This window comes from Lissotriton helveticus, chromosome 4_1 (genome assembly GCF_964261635.1).
Source record: "Lissotriton helveticus chromosome 4_1, aLisHel1.1, whole genome shotgun sequence".
NCBI classification, from domain to species: domain Eukaryota; kingdom Metazoa; phylum Chordata; class Amphibia; order Caudata; family Salamandridae; genus Lissotriton; species Lissotriton helveticus.
In genome coordinates this window covers 1,672,237,651-1,672,251,455 of record NC_136063.1, presented here as the reverse complement: position 1 = coordinate 1,672,251,455, position 13,805 = coordinate 1,672,237,651, and the positions used below count along the sequence as shown (strand labels likewise).

The following is a 13,805-nucleotide window of genomic DNA, read 5'->3' as shown; positions in this document are numbered from 1 at the left end:
GTTGGATTTGAGCTATCAATAAACAAAGGTGACAGAAATAGAAAAGGTCAAGAGTAATAAAATAGTACCCCCAAGATTTGGACTGGTACCTTTGCATGCAAAGTCCAACGTGCCAATCATTGCTCTTTGGCGCAGCCCATTTGAGAGACAAAGAAATGGGTGTATTAGTTTGGAAATGTAAAATGTTTTAATATGTTACAGTCAAAGATGATCATTATGATATAACTTGCCTATCCTGATAAACGTTTGCATATTTAACACTGTTAAGGAGAATGTATCTGAACAGAATCAAATCACATTATAGCTCTTTACACTATGAGCATTCAACAGAGATATCGTTTCATCAATGTAAGAAATGCCCCGCACTAATGCGCTCTCTTTTGTCTCAATGGAAAAATGACTCATGTATGGGAGGGTTCCATGGTGTAATGGTTAGCACTCTGGACTCTGAATCCAGCGATCCAAGCTCGGTGGGACCTGTATGAATTATGAGATTTACTATTTCACCCATTTCTTAGAATTTGGTCTTGGAAAAACATAACGTCAATGTTTTATACTGATACTTATCAACGTATAAGTATGCATCTATGTATACATAGCTATATCCGTCTAGATAGCGATAAGACTATATAAAGAAATCAATTATTCATAAACATATGTATTGAAGCTGAAAACTAAAAACTGTTGTTTCCCATCCACAATTTAAACGTTAGGTTCATTTCCTCTCTCATCTATATGACCAGTAATGAGATAGTTAATTTTTGCTGATTTCTTATATGACAACATGCTTGACTTACACAGTGCATTTAATTGTGAATTTCTTTGAAAGAGAAATTCAGATTATTACCTTTGACACGTCTTTCGAAAGATTTTACTTCATGGTTATGGATTTACTTTAGAAAATCAGAGTGTAAATATATGTGTGTCTGAATTTCACGATTGTTATTCAAAACGTCATATCTTCTGTCCCCATAATACACAATTTGATTCCTCAAGTTTTGTTTTAATGAAGGATTTCCAATTAAAAAGTTCCATCTTCCCCTTATCAATAACAGTAAGATTTAAGAAAGTAATATCTTGCATCAGCCCCCTGTGATGAGTTTGAGAAAACAGAGTCAGCTCGCAAAATGTCTCATTATTTTGAGCCATTTAATTTCCATGTTTTCTAAAAGTTCTATCATTTGCTCACATCGAATAGACTTTCAGAATACAATCAATAAATTAATGTTTCACTCTACCCGTGTTAGATTTGTGATATTTATGAATACACTTGACAGAAAAAGATTTGATCAACAGTCATGAAAGTGGTCCCACCGAGATTTGAACTCGGATCCTTGGATTCAAAGTCCAAAGTGCTAACCATTACACCATGGAACCTCCCATATGACAAGGGAGCAAATTGCTGCAGCAATGTGAACATTTCAAAGTTTTTAATGTTCTACAGTCAAAGACCAACAGAATGTTATTACTTTTCTATTCTGTTCAACTTTTGCATATTGAACTATGTTAGGGAAGGATGTTGCCCAGAGGACTCAAGTAACGCTATCACTCTGTTGAACAGTACTTTTTATTTGAGATACGATTTTGCAATAAAATATAAGATTCCCCCGTGAATGCAATCTCTTCTCTCAAAATGAAAAGCTCAACCTGGTACAGGTGGTTTGATGGTATCATGCTTAGCACTCTAGACTCTGAAAACCGGGATCTGAGTACAAATCACAGTGGGACTTATCTAAACTTTACGATTTTCTTTTCCATTCAGTTCTTAGAATTATTAATTGGAAAAACATCTCATTTACTTATAAACTTGTACATATCCACTTTACACGTATGTATCTCCCTATATCTTGCTATATGTCTCTGTATATTTATAGGACAACATAAACACATACATTATAAAAATGCATATAATTAGTAGAGGTGAAAATAATGAAAAGTTGTTGCCTCTCCACATTTGAAACATGAGCTTCTTCTCCTTACTCTTCTATATGTCATGAAATTGAGATAGTCACTTTTTACTCAATTTTGATCTAACAATATAGTTGATTTATACAAAGCATATCATATGATTTGTGAATAATCTTAAAAGAGAAAATTAGATCAGTACCTGTGAGGCCTCCAAGCAAAAGCTTATGTTTCACGATTGCAGATCGACTGTTGAAAATCAGCATGAAAAACGTTTTATTTCACAATTTCCATACTAATATACAAAAAACATTTGTACTATCTGAATGATACCGTCATTGTGGTTCTCTAGGTTTGATTTAAGAACACTTCTCTTTCAAAATGTGCTAAATTCGCCTTATCAATAGCGCAGAAAGCTTCAAAAAGGGATGCTGGGAATCAGGCCTCTGAAATGCATTTCAGAAAAACAGGATAGGATTTCTTAATGTCACACTATTTTGTGTAGGAATGTGATGTAAACGTATTATAATGTTTGTATTTCTGTAACTTGTTCAAGCTGATGGACGTTTTGAAAGGAATCAATAATTGTCTCTTTCAACCTACTGGTGTTGGATTTGAGCTATGAATAAACAAAGGTGACAGAAATAGAAAAGGTCAAGAGTAATAAAATAGTACCCCCAAGATTTGGACTGGTACCTTTGCATGCATAGTCCAACGTGCCAATCATTGCTCTTTGGCGCAGCCCATGTGAGAGACAAAGAAATGGGTGTATTAGTTTGCAAATGTAAAATGTTTTAATATGTTACAGTCAAAGATGATCATTATGATATAACTTGCCTATCCTGATAAACGTTTGCATATTTAACACTGTTAAGGAGAATGTATCTGAACAGAATCAAATCACATTATAGCTCTTTACACTATGAGCATTCAACAGAGATATCGTTTCATCAATGTAAGAAATGCCCCCGCACTAATGCGCTCTCTTTTGTCTCAATGGAAAAATGACTAATGTATGGGAGGGTTCCATGGTGTAATGGTTAGCACTCTGGACTCTGAATCCAGCGATCCGAGTTCAAATCTCGGTGGGACCTGCTTGAATTATGAGATTTACTATTTCACCCATTTCTTAGAATTTGGTCTTGGAAAAACATAACGTCAATGTTTTATACTGATACTTATCAACGTATAAGTATGCATCTATGTATACATAGCTATATCCGTCTAGATAGCGATAAGACTATATAAAGAAATCAATTATTCATAAACATATGTATTGAAGCTGAAAACTAAAAACTGTTGTTTCCCATCCACAATTTAAACGTTAGGTTCATTTCCTCTCTCATCTATATGACCAGTAATGAGATAGTTAATTTTTGCTGATTTCTTATATTACAACATGCTTGACTTACACAGTGCATTTAATTGTGAATTTCTTTGAAAGAGAAATTCAGATTATTACCTTTGACACGTCTTTCGAAAGATATTACTTTATGGTTATGGATTTACTTTAGAAAATCAGAGTGTAAATATATGTGTGTCTGAATTTCACGATTGTTATTCAAAACGTCATATCTTCTGTCCCCATAATACACAATTTGATTCCTCAAGTTTTGTTTTAATGAAGGATTTCCAATTAAAAAGTTCCATCTTCCCCTTATCAATAACAGTAAGATTTAAGAAAGTAATATCTTGCATCAGCCCCCTGTGATGAGTTTGAGAAAACAGAGTCAGCTCGCAAAATGTCTCATTATTTTGAGCCATTTAATTTCCATGTTTTCTAAAAGTTCTATCATTTGCTCACATCGAATAGACTTTCAGAATACAATCAATAGATTAATGTTTCACTCTACCCGTGTTAGATTTGTGATATTTATGAATACACTTGACAGAAAAAGATTTGATCAACAGTCATGAAAGTGGTCCCACCGAGATTTGAACTCGGATCCTTGGATTCAAAGTCCAAAGTGCTAACCATTACACCATGGAACCTCCCATGTGACAAGGGAGCAAATTGCTGCAGCAATGTGAACATTTCAAAGTTTTTAATGTTCTACAGTCAAAGACCAACAGAATGTTATTACTTTTCTATTCTGTTCAACTTTTGCATATTGAACTATGTTAGGGAAGGATGTTGCCCAGAGGACTCAAGTAACGCTATCACTCTGTTGAACAGTACTTTTTATGTGAGATACGATTTTGCAATAAAATATAAGATTCCCCCGTGAATGCAATCTCTTCTCTCAAAATGAAAAGCTCAACCTGGTACAGGTGGTTTGATGGTATCATGCTTAGCACTCTAGACTCTGAAAACCGGGATCTGAGTACAAATCACAGTGGGACTTATCTAAACTTTACGATTTTCTTTTCCATTCAGTTCTTAGAATTATTAATTGGAAAAACATCTCATTTACTTATAAACTTGTACATATCCACTTTACACGTATGTATCTCCCTATATCTTGCTATATGTCTCTGTATATTTATAGGACAACATAAACACATACATTATAAAAATGCATATAATTAGTAGAGGTGAAAATAATGAAAAGTTGTTGCCTCTCCACATTTGAAACATGAGCTTCTTCTCCTTACTCTTCTATATGTCATGAAATTGAGATAGTCACTTTTTACTCAATTTTGATCTAACAATATAGTTGATTTATACAAAGCATATCATATGATTTGTGAATAATCTTAAAAGAGAAAATTAGATCAGTACCTGTGAGGCCTCCAAGCAAAAGCTTATGTTTCACGATTGCAGATCGACTGTTGAAAATCAGCATGAAAAACGTTTTATTTCACAATTTCCATACTAATATACAAAAAACATTTGTACTATCTGAATGATACCGTCATTGTGGTTCTCTAGGTTTGATTTAAGAACACTTCTCTTTCAAAATGTGCTAAATTCGCCTTATCAATAGCGCAGAAAGCTTCAAAAAGGGATGCTGGGAATCAGGCCTCTGAAATGCATTTCAGAAAAACAGGATAGGATTTCTTAATGTCACACTATTTTGTGTAGGAATGTGATGTAAACGTATTATAATGTTTGTATTTCTGTAACTTGTTCAAGCTGATGGACGTTTTGAAAGGAATCAATAATTGTCTCTTTCAACCTACTGGTGTTGGATTTGAGCTATCAATAAACAAAGGTGACAGAAATAGAAAAGGTCAAGAGTAATAAAATAGTACCCCCAAGATTTGGACTGGTACCTTTGCATGCAAAGTCCAACGTGCCAATCATTGCTCTTTGGCGCAGCCCATTTGAGAGACAAAGAAATGGGTGTATTAGTTTGGAAATGTAAAATGTTTTAATATGTTACAGTCAAAGATGATCATTATGATATAACTTGCCTATCCTGATAAACGTTTGCATATTTAACACTGTTAAGGAGAATGTATCTGAACAGAATCAAATCACATTATAGCTCTTTACACTATGAGCATTCAACAGAGATATCGTTTCATCAATGTAAGAAATGCCCCGCACTAATGCGCTCTCTTTTGTCTCAATGGAAAAATGACTCATGTATGGGAGGGTTCCATGGTGTAATGGTTAGCACTCTGGACTCTGAATCCAGCGATCCAAGTCCAAGCTCGGTGGGACCTGTATGAATTATGAGATTTACTATTTCACCCATTTCTTAGAATTTGGTCTTGGAAAAACATAACGTCAATGTTTTATACTGATACTTATCAACGTATAAGTATGCATCTATGTATACATAGCTATATCCGTCTAGATAGCGATAAGACTATATAAAGAAATCAATTATTCATAAACATATGTATTGAAGCTGAAAACTAAAAACTGTTGTTTCCCATCCACAATTTAAACGTTAGGTTCATTTCCTCTCTCATCTATATGACCAGTAATGAGATAGTTAATTTTTGCTGATTTCTTATATGACAACATGCTTGACTTACACAGTGCATTTAATTGTGAATTTCTTTGAAAGAGAAATTCAGATTATTACCTTTGACACGTCTTTCGAAAGATTTTACTTTATGGTTATGGATTTACTTTAGAAAATCAGAGTGTAAATATATGTGTGTCTGAATTTCACGATTGTTATTCAAAACGTCATATCTTCTGTCCCCATAATACACAATTTGATTCCTCAAGTTTTGTTTTAATGAAGGATTTCCAATTAAAAAGTTCCATCTTCCCCTTATCAATAACAGTAAGATTTAAGAAAGTAATATCTTGCATCAGCCCCCTGTGATGAGTTTGAGAAAACAGAGTCAGCTCGCAAAATGTCTCATTATTTTGAGCCATTTAATTTCCATGTTTTCTAAAAGTTCTATCATTTGCTCACATCGAATAGACTTTCAGAATACAATCAATAAATTAATGTTTCACTCTACCCGTGTTAGATTTGTGATATTTATGAATACACTTGACAGAAAAAGATTTGATCAACAGTCATGAAAGTGGTCCCACCGAGATTTGAACTCGGATCCTTGGATTCAAAGTCCAAAGTGCTAACCATTACACCATGGAACCTCCCATGTGACAAGGGAGCAAATTGCTGCAGCAATGTGAACATTTCAAAGTTTTTAATGTTCTACAGTCAAAGACCAACAGAATGTTATTACTTTTCTATTCTGTTCAACTTTTGCATATTGAACTATGTTAGGGAAGGATGTTGCCCAGAGGACTCAAGTAACGCTATCACTCTGTTGAACAGTACTTTTTATGTGAGATACGATTTTGCAATAAAATATAAGATTCCCCCGTGAATGCAATCTCTTCTCTCAAAATGAAAAGCTCAACCTGGTACAGGTGGTTTGATGGTATCATGCTTAGCACTCTAGACTCTGAAAACCGGGACCTGAGTACAAATCACAGTGGGACTTATCTAAACTTTACGATTTTCTTTTCCATTCAGTTCTTAGAATTATTAATTGGAAAAACATCTCATTTACTTATAAACTTGTACATATCCACTTTACACGTATGTATCTCCCTATATCTTGCTATATGTCTCTGTATATTTATAGGACAACATAAACACATACATTATAAAAATGCATATAATTAGTAGAGGTGAAAATAATGAAAAGTTGTTGCCTCTCCACATTTGAAACATGAGCTTCTTCTCCTTACTCTTCTATATGTCATGAAATTGAGATAGTCACTTTTTACTCAATTTTGATCTAACAATATAGTTGATTTATACAAAGCATATCATATGATTTGTGAATAATCTTAAAAGAGAAAATTAGATCAGTACCTGTGAGGCCTCCAAGCAAAAGCTTATGTTTCACGATTGCAGATCGACTGTTGAAAATCAGCATGAAAAACGTTTTATTTCACAATTTCCATACTAATATACAAAAAACATTTGTACTATCTGAATGATACCGTCATTGTGGTTCTCTAGGTTTGATTTAAGAACACTTCTCTTTCAAAATGTGCTAAATTCGCCTTATCAATAGCGCAGAAAGCTTCAAAAAGGGATGCTGGGAATCAGGCCTCTGAAATGCATTTCAGAAAAACAGGATAGGATTTCTTAATGTCACACTATTTTGTGTAGGAATGTGATGTAAACGTATTATAATGTTTGTATTTCTGTAACTTGTTCAAGCTGATGGACGTTTTGAAAGGAATCAATAATTGTCTCTTTCAACCTACTGGTGTTGGATTTGAGCTATGAATAAACAAAGGTGACAGAAATAGAAAAGGTCAAGAGTAATAAAATAGTACCCCCAAGATTTGGACTGGTACCTTTGCATGCATAGTCCAACGTGCCAATCATTGCTCTTTGGCGCAGCCCATGTGAGAGACAAAGAAATGGGTGTATTAGTTTGCAAATGTAAAATGTTTTAATATGTTACAGTCAAAGATGATCATTATGATATAACTTGCCTATCCTGATAAACGTTTGCATATTTAACACTGTTAAGGAGAATGTATCTGAACAGAATCAAATCACATTATAGCTCTTTACACTATGAGCATTCAACAGAGATATCGTTTCATCAATGTAAGAAATGCCCCCGCACTAATGCGCTCTCTTTTGTCTCAATGGAAAAATGACTAATGTATGGGAGGGTTCCATGCTGTAATGGTTAGCACTCTGGACTCTGAATCCAGCGATCTGAGTTCAAATCTCGGTGGGACCTGCTTGAATTATGAGATTTACTATTTCACCCATTTCTTAGAATTTGGTCTTGGAAAAACATAACGTCAATGTTTTATACTGATACTTATCAACGTATAAGTATGCATCTATGTATACATAGCTATATCCGTCTAGATAGCGATAAGACTATATAAAGAAATCAATTATTCATAAACATATGTATTGAAGCTGAAAACTAAAAACTGTTGTTTCCCATCCACAATTTAAACGTTAGGTTCATTTCCTCTCTCATCTATATGACCAGTAATGAGATAGTTAATTTTTGCTGATTTCTTATATGACAACATGCTTGACTTACACAGTGCATTTAATTGTGAATTTCTTTGAAAGAGAAATTCAGATTATTACCTTTGACACGTCTTTCGAAAGATATTACTTTATGGTTATGGATTTACTTTAGAAAATCAGAGTGTAAATATATGTGTGTCTGAATTTCACGATTGTTATTCAAAACGTCATATCTTCTGTCCCCATAATACACAATTTGATTCCTCAAGTTTTGTTTTAATGAAGGATTTCCAATTAAAAAGTTCCATCTTCCCCTTATCAATAACAGTAAGATTTAAGAAAGTAATATCTTGCATCAGCCCCCTGTGATGAGTTTGAGAAAACAGAGTCAGCTCGCAAAATGTCTCATTATTTTGAGCCATTTAATTTCCATGTTTTCTAAAAGTTCTATCATTTGCTCACATCGAATAGACTTTCAGAATACAATCAATAAATTAATGTTTCACTCTACCCGTGTTAGATTTGTGATATTTATGAATACACTTGACAGAAAAAGATTTGATCAACAGTCATGAAAGTGGTCCCACCGAGATTTGAACTCGGATCCTTGGATTCAAAGTCCAAAGTGCTAACCATTACACCATGGAACCTCCCATGTGACAAGGGAGCAAATTGCTGCAGCAATGTGAACATTTCAAAGTTTTTAATGTTCTACAGTCAAAGACCAACAGAATGTTATTACTTTTCTATTCTGTTCAACTTTTGCATATTGAACTATGTTAGGGAAGGATGTTGCCCAGAGGACTCAAGTAACGCTATCACTCTGTTGAACAGTACTTTTTATGTGAGATACGATTTTGCAATAAAATATAAGATTCCCCCGTGAATGCAATCTCTTCTCTCAAAATGAAAAGCTCAACCTGGTACAGGTGGTTTGATGGTATCATGCTTAGCACTCTAGACTCTGAAAACCGGGACCTGAGTACAAATCACAGTGGGACTTATCTAAACTTTACGATTTTCTTTTCCATTCAGTTCTTAGAATTATTAATTGGAAAAACATCTCATTTACTTATAAACTTGTACATATCCACTTTACACGTATGTATCTCCCTATATCTTGCTATATGTCTCTGTATATTTATAGGACAACATAAACACATACATTATAAAAATGCATATAATTAGTAGAGGTGAAAATAATGAAAAGTTGTTGCCTCTCCACATTTGAAACATGAGCTTCTTCTCCTTACTCTTCTATATGTCATGAAATTGAGATAGTCACTTTTTACTCAATTTTGATCTAACAATATAGTTGATTTATACAAAGCATATCATATGATTTGTGAATAATCTTAAAAGAGAAAATTAGATCAGTACCTGTGAGGCCTCCAAGCAAAAGCTTATGTTTCACGATTGCAGATCGACTGTTGAAAATCAGCATGAAAAACGTTTTATTTCACAATTTCCATACTAATATACAAAAAACATTTGTACTATCTGAATGATACCGTCATTGTGGTTCTCTAGGTTTGATTTAAGAACACTTCTCTTTCAAAATGTGCTAAATTCGCCTTATCAATAGCGCAGAAAGCTTCAAAAAGGGATGCTGGGAATCAGGCCTCTGAAATGCATTTCAGAAAAACAGGATAGGATTTCTTAATGTCACACTATTTTGTGTAGGAATGTGATGTAAACGTATTATAATGTTTGTATTTCTGTAACTTGTTCAAGCTGATGGACGTTTTGAAAGGAATCAATAATTGTCTCTTTCAACCTACTGGTGTTGGATTTGAGCTATGAATAAACAAAGGTGACAGAAATAGAAAAGGTCAAGAGTAATAAAATAGTACCCCCAAGATTTGGACTGGTACCTTTGCATGCATAGTCCAACGTGCCAATCATTGCTCTTTGGCGCAGCCCATGTGAGAGACAAAGAAATGGGTGTATTAGTTTGCAAATGTAAAATGTTTTAATATGTTACAGTCAAAGATGATCATTATGATATAACTTGCCTATCCTGATAAACGTTTGCATATTTAACACTGTTAAGGAGAATGTATCTGAACAGAATCAAATCACATTATAGCTCTTTACACTATGAGCATTCAACAGAGATATCGTTTCATCAATGTAAGAAATGCCCCGCACTAATGCGCTCTCTTTTGTCTCAATGGAAAAATGACTCATGTATGGGAGGGTTCCATGGTGTAATGGTTAGCACTCTGGACTCTGAATCCAGCGATCCAAGTCCAAGCTCGGTGGGACCTGTATGAATTATGAGATTTACTATTTCACCCATTTCTTAGAATTTGGTCTTGGAAAAACATAACGTCAATGTTTTATACTGATACTTATCAACGTATAAGTATGCATCTATGTATACATAGCTATATCCGTCTAGATAGCGATAAGACTATATAAAGAAATCAATTATTCATAAACATATGTATTGAAGCTGAAAACTAAAAACTGTTGTTTCCCATCCACAATTTAAACGTTAGGTTCATTTCCTCTCTCATCTATATGACCAGTAATGAGATAGTTAATTTTTGCTGATTTCTTATATGACAACATGCTTGACTTACACAGTGCATTTAATTGTGAATTTCTTTGAAAGAGAAATTCAGATTATTACCTTTGACACGTCTTTCGAAAGATATTACTTTATGGTTATGGATTTACTTTAGAAAATCAGAGTGTAAATATATGTGTGTCTGAATTTCACGATTGTTATTCAAAACGTCATATCTTCTGTCCCCATAATACACAATTTGATTCCTCAAGTTTTGTTTTAATGAAGGATTTCCAATTAAAAAGTTCCATCTTCCCCTTATCAATAACAGTAAGATTTAAGAAAGTAATATCTTGCATCAGCCCCCTGTGATGAGTTTGAGAAAACAGAGTCAGCTCGCAAAATGTCTCATTATTTTGAGCCATTTAATTTCCATGTTTTCTAAAAGTTCTATCATTTGCTCACATCGAATAGACTTTCAGAATACAATCAATAAATTAATGTTTCACTCTACCCGTGTTAGATTTGTGATATTTATGAATACACTTGACAGAAAAAGATTTGATCAACAGTCATGAAAGTGGTCCCACCGAGATTTGAACTCGGATCCTTGGATTCAAAGTCCAAAGTGCTAACCATTACACCATGGAACCTCCCATATGACAAGGGAGCAAATTGCTGCAGCAATGTGAACATTTCAAAGTTTTTAATGTTCTACAGTCAAAGACCAACAGAATGTTATTACTTTTCTATTCTGTTCAACTTTTGCATATTGAACTATGTTAGGGAAGGATGTTGCCCAGAGGACTCAAGTAACGCTATCACTCTGTTGAACAGTACTTTTTATGTGAGATACGATTTTGCAATAAAATATAAGATTCCCCCGTGAATGCAATCTCTTCTCTCAAAATGAAAAGCTCAACCTGGTACAGGTGGTTTGATGGTATCATGCTTAGCACTCTAGACTCTGAAAACCGGGATCTGAGTACAAATCACAGTGGGACTTATCTAAACTTTACGATTTTCTTTTCCATTCAGTTCTTAGAATTATTAATTGGAAAAACATCTCATTTACTTATAAACTTGTACATATCCACTTTACACGTATGTATCTCCCTATATCTTGCTATATGTCTCTGTATATTTATAGGACAACATAAACACATACATTATAAAAATGCATATAATTAGTAGAGGTGAAAATAATGAAAAGTTGTTGCCTCTCCACATTTGAAACATGAGCTTCTTCTCCTTACTCTTCTATATGTCATGAAATTGAGATAGTCACTTTTTACTCAATTTTGATCTAACAATATAGTTGATTTATACAAAGCATATCATATGATTTGTGAATAATCTTAAAAGAGAAAATTAGATCAGTACCTGTGAGGCCTCCAAGCAAAAGCTTATGTTTCACGATTGCAGATCGACTGTTGAAAATCAGCATGAAAAACGTTTTATTTCACAATTTCCATACTAATATACAAAAAACATTTGTACTATCTGAATGATACCGTCATTGTGGTTCTCTAGGTTTGATTTAAGAACACTTCTCTTTCAAAATGTGCTAAATTCGCCTTATCAATAGCGCAGAAAGCTTCAAAAAGGGATGCTGGGAATCAGGCCTCTGAAATGCATTTCAGAAAAACAGGATAGGATTTCTTAATGTCACACTATTTTGTGTAGGAATGTGATGTAAACGTATTATAATGTTTGTATTTCTGTAACTTGTTCAAGCTGATGGACGTTTTAAAAGGAATCAATAATTGTCTCTTTCAACCTACTGGTGTTGGATTTGAGCTATCAATAAACAAAGGTGACAGAAATAGAAAAGGTCAAGAGTAATAAAATAGTACCCCCAAGATTTGGACTGGTACCTTTGCATGCAAAGTCCAACGTGCCAATCATTGCTCTTTGGCGCAGCCCATTTGAGAGACAAAGAAATGGGTGTATTAGTTTGGAAATGTAAAATGTTTTAATATGTTACAGTCAAAGATGATCATTATGATATAACTTGCCTATCCTGATAAACGTTTGCATATTTAACACTGTTAAGGAGAATGTATCTGAACAGAATCAAATCACATTATAGCTCTTTACACTATGAGCATTCAACAGAGATATCGTTTCATCAATGTAAGAAATGCCCCGCACTAATGCGCTCTCTTTTGTCTCAATGGAAAAATGACTCATGTATGGGAGGGTTCCATGGTGTAATGGTTAGCACTCTGGACTCTGAATCCAGCGATCCAAGTCCAAGCTCGGTGGGACCTGTATGAATTATGAGATTTACTATTTCACCCATTTCTTAGAATTTGGTCTTGGAAAAACATAACGTCAATGTTTTATACTGATACTTATCAACGTATAAGTATGCATCTATGTATACATAGCTATATCCGTCTAGATAGCGATAAGACTATATAAAGAAATCAATTATTCATAAACATATGTATTGAAGCTGAAAACTAAAAACTGTTGTTTCCCATCCACAATTTAAACGTTAGGTTCATTTCCTCTCTCATCTATATGACCAGTAATGAGATAGTTAATTTTTGCTGATTTCTTATATGACAACATGCTTGACTTACACAGTGCATTTAATTGTGAATTTCTTTGAAAGAGAAATTCAGATTATTACCTTTGACACGTCTTTCGAAAGATATTACTTTATGGTTATGGATTTACTTTAGAAAATCAGAGTGTAAATATATGTGTGTCTGAATTTCACGATTGTTATTCAAAACGTCATATCTTCTGTCCCCATAATACACAATTTGATTCCTCAAGTTTTGTTTTAATGAAGGATTTCCAATTAAAAAGTTCCATCTTCCCCTTATCAATAACAGTAAGATTTAAGAAAGTAATATCTTGCATCAGCCCCCTGTGATGAGTTTGAGAAAACAGAGTCAGCTCGCAAAATGTCTCATTATTTTGAGCCATTTAATTTCCATGTTTTCTAAAAGTTCTATCATTTGCTCACATCGAATAGACTTTCAGAATAC

At 33.9% G+C, this 13,805-nt stretch overlaps 7 non-coding genes across 7 annotated transcripts; 2 read left to right on the top strand and 5 right to left on the bottom strand.

Moving 5' to 3' along the window:
* Nucleotides 1–1,305: 1,305 nt before the first annotated feature.
* Nucleotides 1,306–1,377, bottom strand: TRNAQ-UUG (transfer RNA glutamine (anticodon UUG)). Its single transcript has one exon. It is a non-coding gene; the product is annotated as a tRNA-Gln (tRNA).
* A 1,550-nt stretch (nucleotides 1,378–2,927) lies between these two features.
* TRNAQ-CUG (transfer RNA glutamine (anticodon CUG)) lies at nucleotides 2,928–2,999 on the top strand. Its single transcript has one exon. It is a non-coding gene; the product is annotated as a tRNA-Gln (tRNA).
* An 826-nt stretch (nucleotides 3,000–3,825) lies between these two features.
* On the bottom strand, nucleotides 3,826–3,897 carry TRNAQ-UUG (transfer RNA glutamine (anticodon UUG)). The gene has a single exon. It is a non-coding gene; the product is annotated as a tRNA-Gln (tRNA).
* A 2,446-nt stretch (nucleotides 3,898–6,343) lies between these two features.
* Nucleotides 6,344–6,415, bottom strand: TRNAQ-UUG (transfer RNA glutamine (anticodon UUG)). The gene has a single exon. It is a non-coding gene; the product is annotated as a tRNA-Gln (tRNA).
* A 1,550-nt stretch (nucleotides 6,416–7,965) lies between these two features.
* Nucleotides 7,966–8,037, top strand: TRNAQ-CUG (transfer RNA glutamine (anticodon CUG)). Its single transcript has one exon. It is a non-coding gene; the product is annotated as a tRNA-Gln (tRNA).
* Nucleotides 8,038–8,863: 826 nt separating this feature from the next.
* Nucleotides 8,864–8,935, bottom strand: TRNAQ-UUG (transfer RNA glutamine (anticodon UUG)). The gene has a single exon. It is a non-coding gene; the product is annotated as a tRNA-Gln (tRNA).
* A 2,446-nt stretch (nucleotides 8,936–11,381) lies between these two features.
* TRNAQ-UUG (transfer RNA glutamine (anticodon UUG)) lies at nucleotides 11,382–11,453 on the bottom strand. The gene has a single exon. It is a non-coding gene; the product is annotated as a tRNA-Gln (tRNA).
* Nucleotides 11,454–13,805: the final 2,352 nt, after the last annotated feature.